The 13,992-nt window shown below is 34.0% G+C and overlaps 1 protein-coding gene across 2 annotated transcripts in view; it reads right to left on the bottom strand.

Moving 5' to 3' along the window:
• LOC115213110 (thyrotroph embryonic factor) overlaps positions 1-6,696 on the bottom strand; it is an 84,533-nt gene extending 77,837 nt beyond the window's left edge. Inside the window, exon 1 of one of the 2 annotated variants that reach the window (XM_036504137.1) lies at positions 6,682-6,696. The gene's annotated coding sequence lies outside the window, so the exon portion shown is untranslated. Of the gene's footprint in view, positions 1-745; positions 903-6,681 lie in introns of those variants that run through there. The other variant, XM_029782038.2, reaches the window with a different exon arrangement.
• Positions 6,697-13,992: the final 7,296 nt, after the last annotated feature.

The raw sequence follows: 13,992 nt of genomic DNA on the forward strand, positions 1-13,992 counted from the left end.
TGAGAAACTATATGGCTGTCACATTGAAGTTGTCGCTGTTAGTTTTTATTTGCCTGTCAGTGTTTATTAATCTAAATATACAGTCTAACTAGTATTACTAGTTTATAATATACATATTCATTTATTCATATTTACATAAATATACATACACGCATAGATGTATGTACAGAAGTGTTTAATACAGAAATCAAGTGTGTGCATATTATCTGTGTTTGTGTATATAATGCGTGGTGGGTTGGGGGTGTAATTAGCTCTGTGTATTTGGCTAGTTGCTTAGGAAGACATGAAAATAAAAAAGAAAAACAGCGTGTATATAAATATGAAATGGTGTGTGGCTACGAAAGGGAGCACTTTAACCAATGAATAACAAATATCAGAGATTCCTCTCACGTTGACGGAATAGACAAAACACGTGCGCCCTTACACCCAGTACACATCAACTTCGAGAGGAAACTAAAGTAAGAATAATCACAAAGATCAAAGCAATCGCTGTATTTCAAGGACGTATAGACGACTAAAAATCATCAATCGAGCCATACCATTATTTTTTTCCCCTCTTTTATTATTTTTTGAACTTCAAAAAACGGACGACAAAATCGTCTCTTTAAAGTGTTACATTTAAGGCCGTTTCCTTCTTACACCCTACCCAAAATTACAACAACAACAACTACTACAACAACAATAATAATAATAATTTCAAAAATAAAAACAATCAATTGTAAATGAAAACAAAGCAAAACTATACCTCGGAGACACTGTTATGGATGAAGTTGATCGAGACAGACTCTAGTCTCTTATAGCGAAACAGGCATATTCGTTGTTTAATAATAAATTTTTTCTTTCACTTCCCTTCGAAGTTGACCTGGAAATACTCTTGCACTTTCCAAGGTCGTTTAAACTATAACTCAAGGATGTTCGCACTGTTATCTTTTATTATTATTTTTTTAATAATACCCATTGTCTTCAAAATTGTTCGTCTAATTCTTTAATTATTGTAAACCCTTTACGTTTCATCACTATCAGGTGCTAATTAAAATATATATATATACTATTTAGAATTACTCTAACACACTTGGTGGGAGGAATGTTATAACAATTGAATCAATCCCAGGACTTGATCGGTAACCATTTAATCGATCTTAGAAAGATGAAAGGCAAACTCGCCCTCGGTGCGATTTGAACTCAGAACTTATAGTGACAAAACTAAATGGAACTAATCATTTAGTTGCACGGCTCTACTAAATTTACCATCCACCGTCTTCTGCATATACAAACACTGACGCCTGTATTTTCACATATACAAATAAAATACTAGCATTACCATACAGTCTACTGCATATTTAGCTACTCACGCTAACACCAAGTTCTTTAATTCTATGAATTGTTCAAGAATTACACAACAAAGAGAATCAATCCACCAGTTACTGAAACAATGGGGCGGCATCCAAGCAGTCCTGACATGCTAGAAACAGCAGCCAAATTATCTCTTAAAACGCACCCTATGGTTTTAAAAAAGATCGCCTTGGACAATGATGAACCGGATATATACAAAATATTTTTTAAAAAGTACAGAATGGTCACGACTGGAACGCCTTGATTCATAGATCTGATCCATTCATGGAAACGGATGGGAGGGTGGATGCAAAGCTAGGACGTTCCCTTTTCGCTTCACGGGGGTGTGGGAAGCGTTACTGCATCTAATCTGCTTCTTCTCTGAACCTTAGCCCAAAGAACCTTACCGTTCCCCTCATTCCTAAAAAAACTACTTTCATCCTTGGTTTGCTTTATCAGGGCTATTTTAGGGCTAATGAACAACAAAATTGGACCCTCAAGATATGCAGCCTAGATTAACAATACAAATAGTGGAAGACAAGATTGCTTGTATTGCTCAAGTATGGCTTTAACCATGTTATCTGGTGGTACTTTACTGTGGCCTCCTTCATATTGGCAGAAGCAGTGTGTTTTCAAAGTGGGTGATACTGTCCCCAAGAGAAGAGCATGGAAAATTTTAAATGAATACCAGCAATATCGCCTGGCGTTGCTCGGGTTTGTTTCGACCCTTTAGAATTGGAATTTTTGAAAAGTAAAAATTTTGCATTATGTAGCTTGTTATTCTCTTTAAGTGAACATTTTTCTGGTTGAAAAAGGGCGACACAGCAGTCAAAAAATCGTAAAAAATAGGGATTTTCATAGAAAAAAAAGCACCTTTTTAATGTAAATAGTTTTTGGTGTTAACATGGTCCGATTTGAACCCTACTGCTATCATACTCTCAATTTTGGTCAAGTTGCGCCACAGGGTCTCGGAGGAGATAGTGTTAGTTGAAGGCTACCAAACCTGCCATACATAGACAACTTCAGCTTTATATATAGAGAGATTAGGGATAAAGAAGAACTAGGGAGTAATTGATGTACCTTTCTAGGTTTTCAGTCTTTGCTTCCTATTGAAATATTAACTTTAAAAACATAATGTAATATGACATTCATGTTAATTATAAGCAATTGACCAAGATATGGTTTATAAAATGTCAAAATTAGATGATATTTTTATACATGCAATAAAGATGACCACATTAAGTGTATATCCTGACATGTCTACACACACACACACACACAAATACACACATTATTGTTGTTGTTTAGTCAGCCCTGTTCTAATAGAAATATATTCAGAGACATTCCAGCTACGCAATAAGGGTCCTCAATGCTTGAGAACAAAGATAGTTTTGGCATTCCCACCTTAATTGTTAATTGTTAATAAACCAGAAGATATTTTGCATTCCTTCGCACCTGCATCAGGAAGACAGGTGGTGCCCCTCTACCTCTGCCTTCCTTCTTTTGTTACACCCCTGTTAGCTGTGACCATTCATTTTTTAATTCAGCCATGGTCTATCTACAATCACATCATCAAATATGTCCTTTTAAGATACTAGGGTGTGATTTGAGGGGGATAAGACTGTTATTTCTAACAAATCGAGTTACCATGTTGAAGCTCACCTGTTGGCATGTTTGGATCTTTTCAGTTTGAATGGCAGTTTTTAACATAATTTCTAGGTAACTAAAAAATTCTAAATTTCGTATACTGGTAGAATGTGTTTATAAAACATCTTTTTCTCTTGGCTTTATTGAGAAAATTCTATAGTTTGTAAGATATTTGTTGTTTTTTTCTTCAATTTCTGCAATTTCAACCAATCAGTGACGTCTATTGAGTTAAAAAGCATTCTGTGCCGTATGAATATGTCCCTCGTTTAAGAAACAGATTGGGTTTATTTACATTTGTGAAGAAAAAAAGATACCCTTCCCCCACCCCTAACCCTAACCCTAAAACAGATTGAAATGCAATAGATCGATTCTAGGGTCATAATTATGAGTGACAATTTCATATGACACCGCTAGAAAAAACTGCCGTTCAAACCGAAAAGATCCACATGTTTATGTATGCAGGTATCCTCTACGTTACTGAAGTATCGTGCTCTTGAAAACCTTACTGTAACATAAAATTCTGTAATGCAAAACCTACATTCCCACCGTATTACAGAACAGATTTCATTTTACAGATAATTCAATTTTATAACAAGATTTTCAGGAAAGCAAACCTGTAATGCAAGGGATGCCTGTTTGCAGAACAAATTAGCCAAATGAAAACAGAGGGACAAAGAACAGAGAAATAGGTAGACACATTTAGTTAAATCAACTGCATGAAATAAAATCATATCACATATCAAAAATGATTACCTTCAAATGTTTTGTAGCATGACACTAGTAAGGGAAACCAAAATAATTAAAATTTTCTAATTCAATTAATTTTGTGAATTTTCAAATAGTATCAGATATTTAATATAAAACTAGGGAAGAGATCCTAATAAAAGTAATTAGAGAAAATTAAGTGGATTATATACAATAAATTATCTATAATAGCGGTTCAGTTAGGTTGAAAAAGAAAGTCCTGTTGCATTTCAAGATAAGAAAGAAACATGCCATTTGGGTCTTAATTGATATATTTAATCAAGATAATATTTCCCATCATTATTGATAACATGATCCCATCTATTTGGCAAATTGTTGATCCTGTGGGAATAGAATTCTTTCAGGTTTAAAAACACAGAATCACTCAATACCATTTCTAACCACTTCACAATTAATAAACAGTCTTCCTGCTAAACAAAGATGCTAAGATCTGAAAAGATGAGTCAGTTGGAGCAAAGTCAGGAAAAAAAAGCGAGTTGAGGTAAAACTTCTATATTTAGAGCTATAATCTTTTCTTGAGGAACTTGGGCAATATGTGGTTATTATTGTGTAAGAGCAACACCTCTTCATAATTAACTAATGATGGATGTTTTTAATGAAAATTTTTGTGCAATGCTTCCGAATGATAACAATACTTCTCTCTATTAACTGTTTTATTTTGGTTTGCCGCTTCATGATAGATTACACCCTTCATATCTTACCAAACACACCTTGTTTGGGGATAAATTATTCTTTTTCATTGGATGCTAACCATTGTCATTTTTGTTGGATATGCTTATAGAGAACCCACTTTTCATCACTTGTGATGATACTACTCAGGAAAGGTTTGGCAGTAAGTCTACTTTTCAATGATGAGCAGAGAGCAACTCTTTGTTTAAACTGAGAAGCAGTCACATGATGAGAAACCCACTGACCAAGTGTAGACACATTTTTTTAGTTTCCTTGTTGTCAAGCGATGCTGGGGGAGAGGGACAAATACAGACACACAAACACACACACACACACATATATATACATATACATATATACGACAGGCTTCTTTCAGTTTCCGTCTACCAAATCCACTCACAAGGCTTTGGTCAGTCCGAGGCTATAGTAGAAGACACTTGCCCGAGGTGCCACGCAGTGAGACTGAACACGGAACCATGTGGTTGGGAAGCAAGCTACTTACCACACAGCCACTCCTGCACCTATGGAAACAAAAACAATATTGCAATGTCATCTTATCAAGAACTGACTCCAGTTCTACCAAACAGTACTTTCCCATGAAAATTTAATGCAATAAGGATATTCATAAAGATATGTTTTAGGAAGCTCTTCTCTCTTCACTCACATTCTTTTCCTAACATTCACATAAGGCCACAAATATTGAGGGACAGGCATGTCATTTAAAACTGACCCAGTACTTAACTGGTACCTATTTTATCACTTCTGGAATTAGAAAAGGCATAGCCAACTCCCAGCAGGATTTGAACTCGGAACATAAAGCATCATAACTGAATTCCAGAAGACATTTTATTAAGTACTCTACTAATGTTGCTTTCCACCTCTTTCTATTTATACAGCCAAACAATGAGTTGTACACAGATGTTGTACTTGTGCTTAATTTAATGTTAATATACTGTAGTTAATGAATATTAAAAATCTAATTAGAAATAATTAGGCAATGAAGAAGAAAAATAACACAATGTTTGCCAATGACTAATATTGTTCTAATTAGTCCAGTAAGTATGGGAGAGAACTGTAGACATATTTCAGTCTTATTAGATCTCTTCAACAAGCATTTCTTTCTAGTTCCTTTATCTAAACCTCAAAACACTTTATTGCCAGAGATGTTCAGGTTCACGAAGAACAGTGCTTAACTCTGGTGAGGTGAGGTGAGGAAAAGACAATTGTCTCCCAATTAAATGTACTAATATAATTAGAAGTTTGCAGTCCCGAACGATATTGCTTTACTCCAGATCAACCTTTATTGACAGAGCTGATCAAAGGGTTTCAGCTATGATCATCTTATCATTTTAGGGTTAATGAATCATTACATTATCTAACATGTTCTTCCTTTGTTTACTTAAAAAGTTAAATTGTAATTGGATAGAAAGTTTGGCTGCTACTTTTAGCAGCTCAAGCCACCATGTAGGAACTCGCTTGGTATATAATTTATGACCAAAGGCTAAATTAAATGGGATAAATTTAAACAATGCTCTCCTCACTTGTATTAACATTAACAAATTGAAATAACTATAATGGATTTGAACTCATGACTCAGAGAACTGGTAGTCCAATGCTTTATTCATATCATCACCCTATCGCTTGTTTACGATATAATTATAATGTTTGGGAAAGGAGGTAAAAACCTGTACATTGTGGAGTACATATGCATTTTGTTACTGAGTGTAACATATATAATATATATGCATATATATATTATATACGGTCCTCGATAGTATAGTAGTAAGTATCCCTGCCTGTCACGCGAGGGACTGGGGTTCGATTCCCCACCGGGGAGACATTGACGCTGCCTAATGGCGGTGCCCCAGCATGGCCACAGCTCGTGAGCTGAAAATAGATAAAATGAAAAAAATGAAATGAAATGATACATACATGCACACACACACATGTGCACGTGTGTGCAGATACACACACACGCATGTGCAGACACACACACACACTCACACTCACACACATTCACAGGCAGTATATTTCATTATGCAAAAGGTTTTTCAACAATTTATTATTAGTTATAGCTTTCTGGCTTTGTGTACTTTTAAGGTCTTTTGTTCCAAACAATGAATTATTTCTCGTTCCCTTGAAAGATTATAAATTCTTATAAAGGTTAAACGACGATGATGATGATAATGATGATGATGATGTATATATAATATATATATATATATATATATATATATACATGCATACATATGTATATGTATATATGTGTGTATATATATATATATATATATATATATATATATATATATATATACCGGAGTAAACACATAAATGTGAAACAAGGTGGAAAAAAGAGTACTCAAATACCAGGGGTAGAGTAATATGCTTTATTTAAAAGCAGAAGAAATTCAACAAAACAGGTTTTGTTGAATTTCTGCTGCTTTTAAATAAAGTATATATATATACAGACATATAAATATACATACATATGTGTGTGTGTGTGTGTGTGTAGAGAGAGAGAGAGGTACGGTGCTGAGATGTTCCTGGCTTTGGGTAAAAGAAAACACAGGATGATCATTTAATTATGATTTTATTCAACATATTCCCCACTTAGATTCACACACTGCAGTAGCCCTTGATTTTTTCTAAACCCTGTAAAAGAACATGGAAGATTGGGCCTACATATGTATACACACACACATATATATATGTATGTATGTGTGTGTGTATAATCTATCTATCTATCTGTCTGTCTGTCTATACATACCTTCATCACAAGCTTCTTTTAGATTTCAGGATCTTTTCGGTTTGAATGGCAGTTTTTTAACATAATTTCTAGGTAACTAAAACATTTTAAACTTCGTATACTGGTAGAATGTGTTTATAAAACATCTTTTTCTCTTGGCTTTATTGAGAAAATTCTATAGTTTGTAAGATATTTGTTGTTTTTTTTCTTCAATTTCTGCAATTTCAACTAATCACTGACATCTATTGAGGTAAACAACATTCTGTGCTGTATGAATATGTCCCTCGCTTAAGAAACATATTGGGTTTATTTACATGTATGAAGAAAAAAAGATACCCTTCCCCCACCCCTAACGCTAACCTTAACCCTAAATAACCCTAACTAATCCTAAACCTAAAATAGATTGAAATGCAATAGATCGATACTAGGGTCATAATTATGGGTCACAATTTCATGTGACACCGCTAGAAAAAACTGCTGTTCAAACCGAAAAGATCCTAGATTTCATTTACTAAATTCACTTGTAAGGCCTTCGGTTAGCCCTCTGCTATAAATAGAACTCAAAGCCAAGCAAAGCTTTAAGTACAAAGCAAGAGACACAAACTACTTCTGTTGTGTCATCTCATTAAAACCATGCTTTAAACAGTAGATAATCTGGAGACATCCATCTCTTTTCAAGGTTTCATTTAGCTGGTCACATTTAATGGGTTTTATTTAAAATTCTGCTGGCTCTCACACACTATCTTTACCTAGAAACTTAAGGGTATGGTTAGCCATCACCACCCCATCATGTCACACATTGTCCTGGATTACACAGTATCATATGTATATGCATATATGTATATGTGCACACATATGTAATTGTATATATACACACACACACACACACAAACACACACAGACAGCTATAGATATATATACATACATATAGTGTGTGCGTGTGTGTGTGTGTGCATGTATCTGCGTCTATTCATATATGTCTATACACTCACACACACATATATATGTATGCACGCATACACGCATGTTTACATGCGCAGGAATATATGTGCACGTGTGTGTGTGTGAGTATTCATACACATACATGCATACAAACATGCATGCACACACGTATGAATATGCATAGGTGTATGTATAAATATATTTACACACACACACACACACACACACACTCGTGCACACACATGCACGCACACACACATATTCTGAACCAGTGAGCATTGTATACTTTTCCATGCTGGCATGAGTTGTAAGAGTTGTTGGTTGCATGGGAACAGTATCTCATTAGACAGTGAAGTCTTTTGCATGCTTTCTTTGGTTTGATGCTCTAGCTATCACCAACCACCCTATGGTGTATACTGGGTACATTTTATATTGGCTCCATCACAAGAAGCTGTTTTGTTCTCCATTCATCCATTTCTTATCTTTGCAACACAACTAGGTGGGAAGACAGCCAGAACAAGAGTGTGAAATAAGAAAGAGTAATATAGCCAGAGTGAAAAGAGTGAGAGGGTGACAGGAGAGAGAGAGAGAGAAAGAGAGAGAGAGAGAGAGGGAGAGAGAGACTAATGGAAGAAAGAGAGACAGAAAGGAAGAAAGAAAGAGAGTCTTATGCAGCTGCATGCTGGTTGTAGGTAAGATGGTTGAATAGAAACAATATGACTGGGTGAGTGAAAGAAAGAGTGGTGGAAGTGAATGAAAGTGAAGAGTGATTGAAGGGGGAAGTAATAGAGAACTAGAGCAATTGAAATAGAAGGAAAGAGATGGAGAGAGAGAGAAAGAGAGAGAGAGCTGATGGTTGTTGATAAGGAGATTGAATACAAACATCCTAACCAACAGAGTAGGACAGAAGGAGGGAGAAACAGTGAGAGATGCTAGAAGAGAAAGTAATTGAAGAAAAACAGAATGGCAGAGACAGAAGCGAAAGGGTGACAGATGAGAGATTAATGGGCGAGAGAAAGAGTGATAGCAATATGGTGATTCTTGGTAAGGAGATTGAAGAGAAACGGCAAGAAAGCGGGGAAATTTAAGCATAAATATTTAATATTGACATCACAGCTTTCTGGGCACATTGAAAAATTGAGTGTGTGTGTGTGTGTGTGTGTGCGTGCGTGCGTGCGCGCGCATGTACATGTGTGTGTGTGTGTGTGCATGTGATTTAAAGTTGATGGAATAATTGACGGACTGAAATATATATTGGGTCTATGTGATTTGACTAAAATTCTCAAAGGTGGCCAAACTGCAGTTCAGTGACTGTAACCAGAAAAAGCCCACACACACACACACACACACACATACACACACACACACACACACACACACATACAAGCACACACACACGCATGCATGCACACACCCACATGCTTCCCCTCCACACAGTTAAGTTAGTGTCAACACATTCAATCCAGAGATGACTAAAAATAACTCACAATTAATAATTTCACATTCAGATATGCATGCGTACAGTCTCTTATGCATCACAGAAATACATTTCAACTTGTAACTTGGAAGTCAGTTTAGAAACTATGTCTTTACATCACTGAATTCCCTCATCATGGCAAAGCTTTCAGGAATCAACCCTTATATAACATGGAGGATTGATGTAGTTTCTAAGTTTCCAGTCATAAATATTACAGAGTGCTTAAACTATAACCCACGCAACACTAGTAGAAATATTATTATTTCTAAGTCTCTCTAAAGGAGACCATGGCAGCAGTACTGAATATTAATAGTTATTGCCAAGCTAATATGGCAGTCCATAAATATAGGATGAAAGCTGCCGTTGATTAGGTAGAGGTGATGGCCTCTTGGAGCTAATCAACGACAGCTTTCATCCTATATTTATGGACTGCCATATTAGCTTGGCGATAACTATTAATACCACACAACACTGTTTTCAATGATGAAATACTTTAAAACATGCACTCTGCCACTCACAATTTTCTGTTTATTTTTATCTTTGACAAACCCTGTTATATTTACTAAACATTTATTTTCATTGTCAGCAGTATCTCTCAACACTGTTATTTATATATAAAACTCTGCGTATATCTCAACACTGTTATTTATATATAAAACTCGGTGACATATATCTAGTAGTACATCAAAACACCATTATTTATTTCTAAACTGGGAATCTAGTTTGAATCTGGTTTGTTTTGTGCTTTCTGATGATTTATTATTGTTTCTGTTAATGACCAGTAGCTCACTTTGAATTCCCTCTCTGGAATGAAAATATCTTAAAATATCATGGTGACATATATATGAATGTAGATATGAAGAACGAGGTACTATTGAACAATAAAGCAAAGTTTGAAAGTATGTAATGTAATCCATTGGCCTTTGTGTGGTGTATGCTGCACAAATATAGCCATATAGAGATTTCCTTTAGGCTTCCCAGAATATTGATTTTGAACATTTGCTGCTATAAGGCCGTAAATTTGAAGGGAGCACACAGATTAAATTATCATTCATTTTTACACCTATTTTTCTGTACTATTATTACGTAAAATATATAATTTACATAAAAATATAATTTTCATAATTCAGTTATTTGGTGGAGCTTCATTTCAAATTTCTTTTGTGAGATTTAAAAAGTGTAAATCTGAAAAATAAATTTGAAAAGAAAATCAAGGAGTCACAAAGACAGGGAAGGAGGAGGCAAAGAAATAAAGGGGGTAGGGAAAGAACACTTATTACTGAGGTTGTCTTTTACAACTGGATGCCCTTCCTGTTGCTAACCTTTATCTATTGTTCAAGGGAGGGATTGGTTTTATTCCACATGTTTCTGAAAATGCTGTGCTAGTAGTTTACAGAGAATGACAAACTTCACCATTTGTAGCTCAGCACTTTTTCATGCAGAGCATGAAATGTAGACATTCACATAAACGCACACACCCTTGTACATGTATCAAAGATTTGAACTCATAACACAAAGTGATATAATTAATCACTGTTCACTATGGACGACTAACGTATTTTGAACCAAGAAAGGGAACTCTATATGGTCACTTTACCTGCTAGAAATAGCAGCCAAATATTTTTCAAATTACAGTCAAGCCTCTGTGAAATTAAAGGAAATATTACATAAAGAAGAATTAGTTAAACTATATTTGAAATGAAGAGATAGTTTTGGCGGTACTCTTTTGGTGTGTGATCTACAAGGGAGATTACTTTAGGTTACTTTTAAATTTATGTTGTACTTATTTAGCATTGTAAATGTATTTTTCAAAATTCTTACTATTTTAATAAAAAGAAAACCATATAATAATTATAAGTGCTTAGATCACCCACCATAGTAAATTTGCTCATGTAGATCACATGGAAAGTAGCACTAATACAAAGTAAAGTAAAAAGTAACCTAAATTAATCTCCCTTTAAATTGTAGCTCATACGGCAAAGTGGCTCATTTCTTTTTTTGGATCTTTTCAGTTTGAACGGCAGTTTTTTCTAGCGGTGTCATATGAAATTGTCACCCATAATTATGACCCTAGTATCGATCTATTGCATTTCAATCTCTTTTAGGGTTAGAGGTGGGGGGAAGGGTATCTTTTTTTCTTCATACATGTAAATAAACCCAATCTGTTTCTTAAACGAGGGAAATATTCACACAACACAGAATGCTTTTTAACTCAATAGATGTCACTGATTTATTGAAATTGCAGAGATTGAAGAAAAAAAAACAACAAATATCTTACAAACTATAGAATTTTCTCAATAAAGCCAAGAGAAAAAGATGTTTTATAAACACATTCTACTAGTATAGGAAGTTTAAAATCTTTTAGTTACCTAGAAATTATGTTAAAAACTGCCGTTCAAACCGAAAAGATCCCTTTTTTTCAAGAAATGACGTGAATATAGTGCTGGTTTCTTGTAAAAATGCAACTGCCTTTGTCTTGTTGCTGGCTACATAGTAAAAATCTTTAGCCAACATCATATGGACTTTTAGAAATTGTAAAGTAAACTAAAAAGTAACCTTGTAGATCACACACCAAAGGAGCACCGCTTTGGCTAATCTGTCTTCCATTACATCTGCTTAACTGAGATTAAACAATTCTTATACATCTCTGTCAGTTTAAAGACACAATATGAGATACTTTATGGTACTTGTAACCTTTACAAATTCTACAGAAATCTGTTAACTTTTCTTGTGACTATTATTTTTTTCTTCAGCTATGTTCAAATACAAGATTGTCAACATTTTATGGGATAATTAAGTTTGACAATGGTTAGAGTCAACATACTTAATGCAGTAATTATTAAAACACTAATCAAAAATAACTAATTATGTGTTAAGTCCACTGCACTAAAGAAAAGGACTATTAGTTAATGATTTAAATATTTTGGCAAGTAAGGGAGGCCACCCCGGACATGTTATAACCTTATTAGGATCTCATTAGTGAAGCAGAAATATCACTGAACTTGCAAATGAAAATTACTATGATGTATATCTGCAGATTGGTTGGTGTACACAAACAATTGTTTACAGGATAAATAACTCACAGTAGCTGCATAATTTACAATAAAATTATATCACAAGATTTTATTACCATGAAATAAATGATCTTTCGATATCATTACATAAATATACCATAGAAGTACAACTAGCATTCTTTTCGCAAATATAATATGATTATGATATCTTGGATTAGACATTATTATGTAATAATTTGCTTTTTTCTTTCTGGGGTTTAATAAGATAAAAAATTTTTCGGAAACATCAGAAATTACGATTACATAAAAATATAATTTTCATAATTCAGTTATTTGGTGGAGCTTCATTTCAAATTTCTTTTGTGAGATTTAAAAAGTGTAAATCTGAAAAACAAATTTCAAAAGAAAATCAAAGAGTCTCAAAGACAGGGAAGGAGGAGGCAAAGAAATAAAGGGAGTGGGGAGAGAAATTTGAATTATTTTTGAGGAATCATATTCTAAGGTTTTTTCAAAAATATAAATCTGGGAAATTTTTTGAAAAAAGTCAGGATCTTTACCTTTTGACCAACAGATTTAAAAAATAATTTTTTGTAACTAAACACTTTCAAACTTCAGACACTGGTAGAATGTGCCAAATAAAATATCTTTTACTCTTAGTGTTTTTGAGAAAAGTTTATATTTACAAAATTATTTCATGTTAAAGTAGTCCTATTTCAGTAATTTCAACCAATCAATGTTGTGTATTCAGCTGAATAAAATTACTGCTGTTGTTTGTCAACAACAACTATTGGTGGTGTATTTTTTGTTTGTCACTGTTATTTATGACATTGTTCGTGCATTTGTACTGGTTTTAACTTTAAGGTTTTAGGGTTAGGGTGTTAGGGTTAGGATTTTAGGGTTAGATTTAGGGTTTTAGGGTTAGGGTTAAGGTTTTAGGGTTAGGGTTAACGTTTTAGGGTTAGGGTTAGGGTTTGAGGGTTAGAGTTGTCATAAATAACAGTGACAAACGAAATATACACCGCCAGAATTTCTTGTCGACAAACAACAGCAGTAATTTTATTCAGCTGGATACACATCATTGATTGGTTGAAATTACCGAAATATGACAACTTTAACGTGCAATAACTTTGTAAATATAAGCTTTTCTCAAAAACGCTAAAAGTAAAAGATGTTTTATATGACATTTTCTACCAGTGTCTGAAGTTTGAAAGTGTTTAGTTACAAAAAAAACAGAAAAAATTACAGAAAGGAGGTAAAATGCAAAAATATTTGAATTTAAAAAATTTATTTTGCATAATCGTAATCTATAATGTTTAAAACTTGCTTAAGCAAAGGAATTACAGATTTTAGTGCAATAGATAATTTCTTATTCTATTCTACAAATTTCCCCGACATATTTT

This window comes from Octopus sinensis, linkage group LG6 (genome assembly GCF_006345805.1).
Source record: "Octopus sinensis linkage group LG6, ASM634580v1, whole genome shotgun sequence".
Lineage (NCBI taxonomy): Eukaryota > Metazoa > Mollusca > Cephalopoda > Octopoda > Octopodidae > Octopus > Octopus sinensis.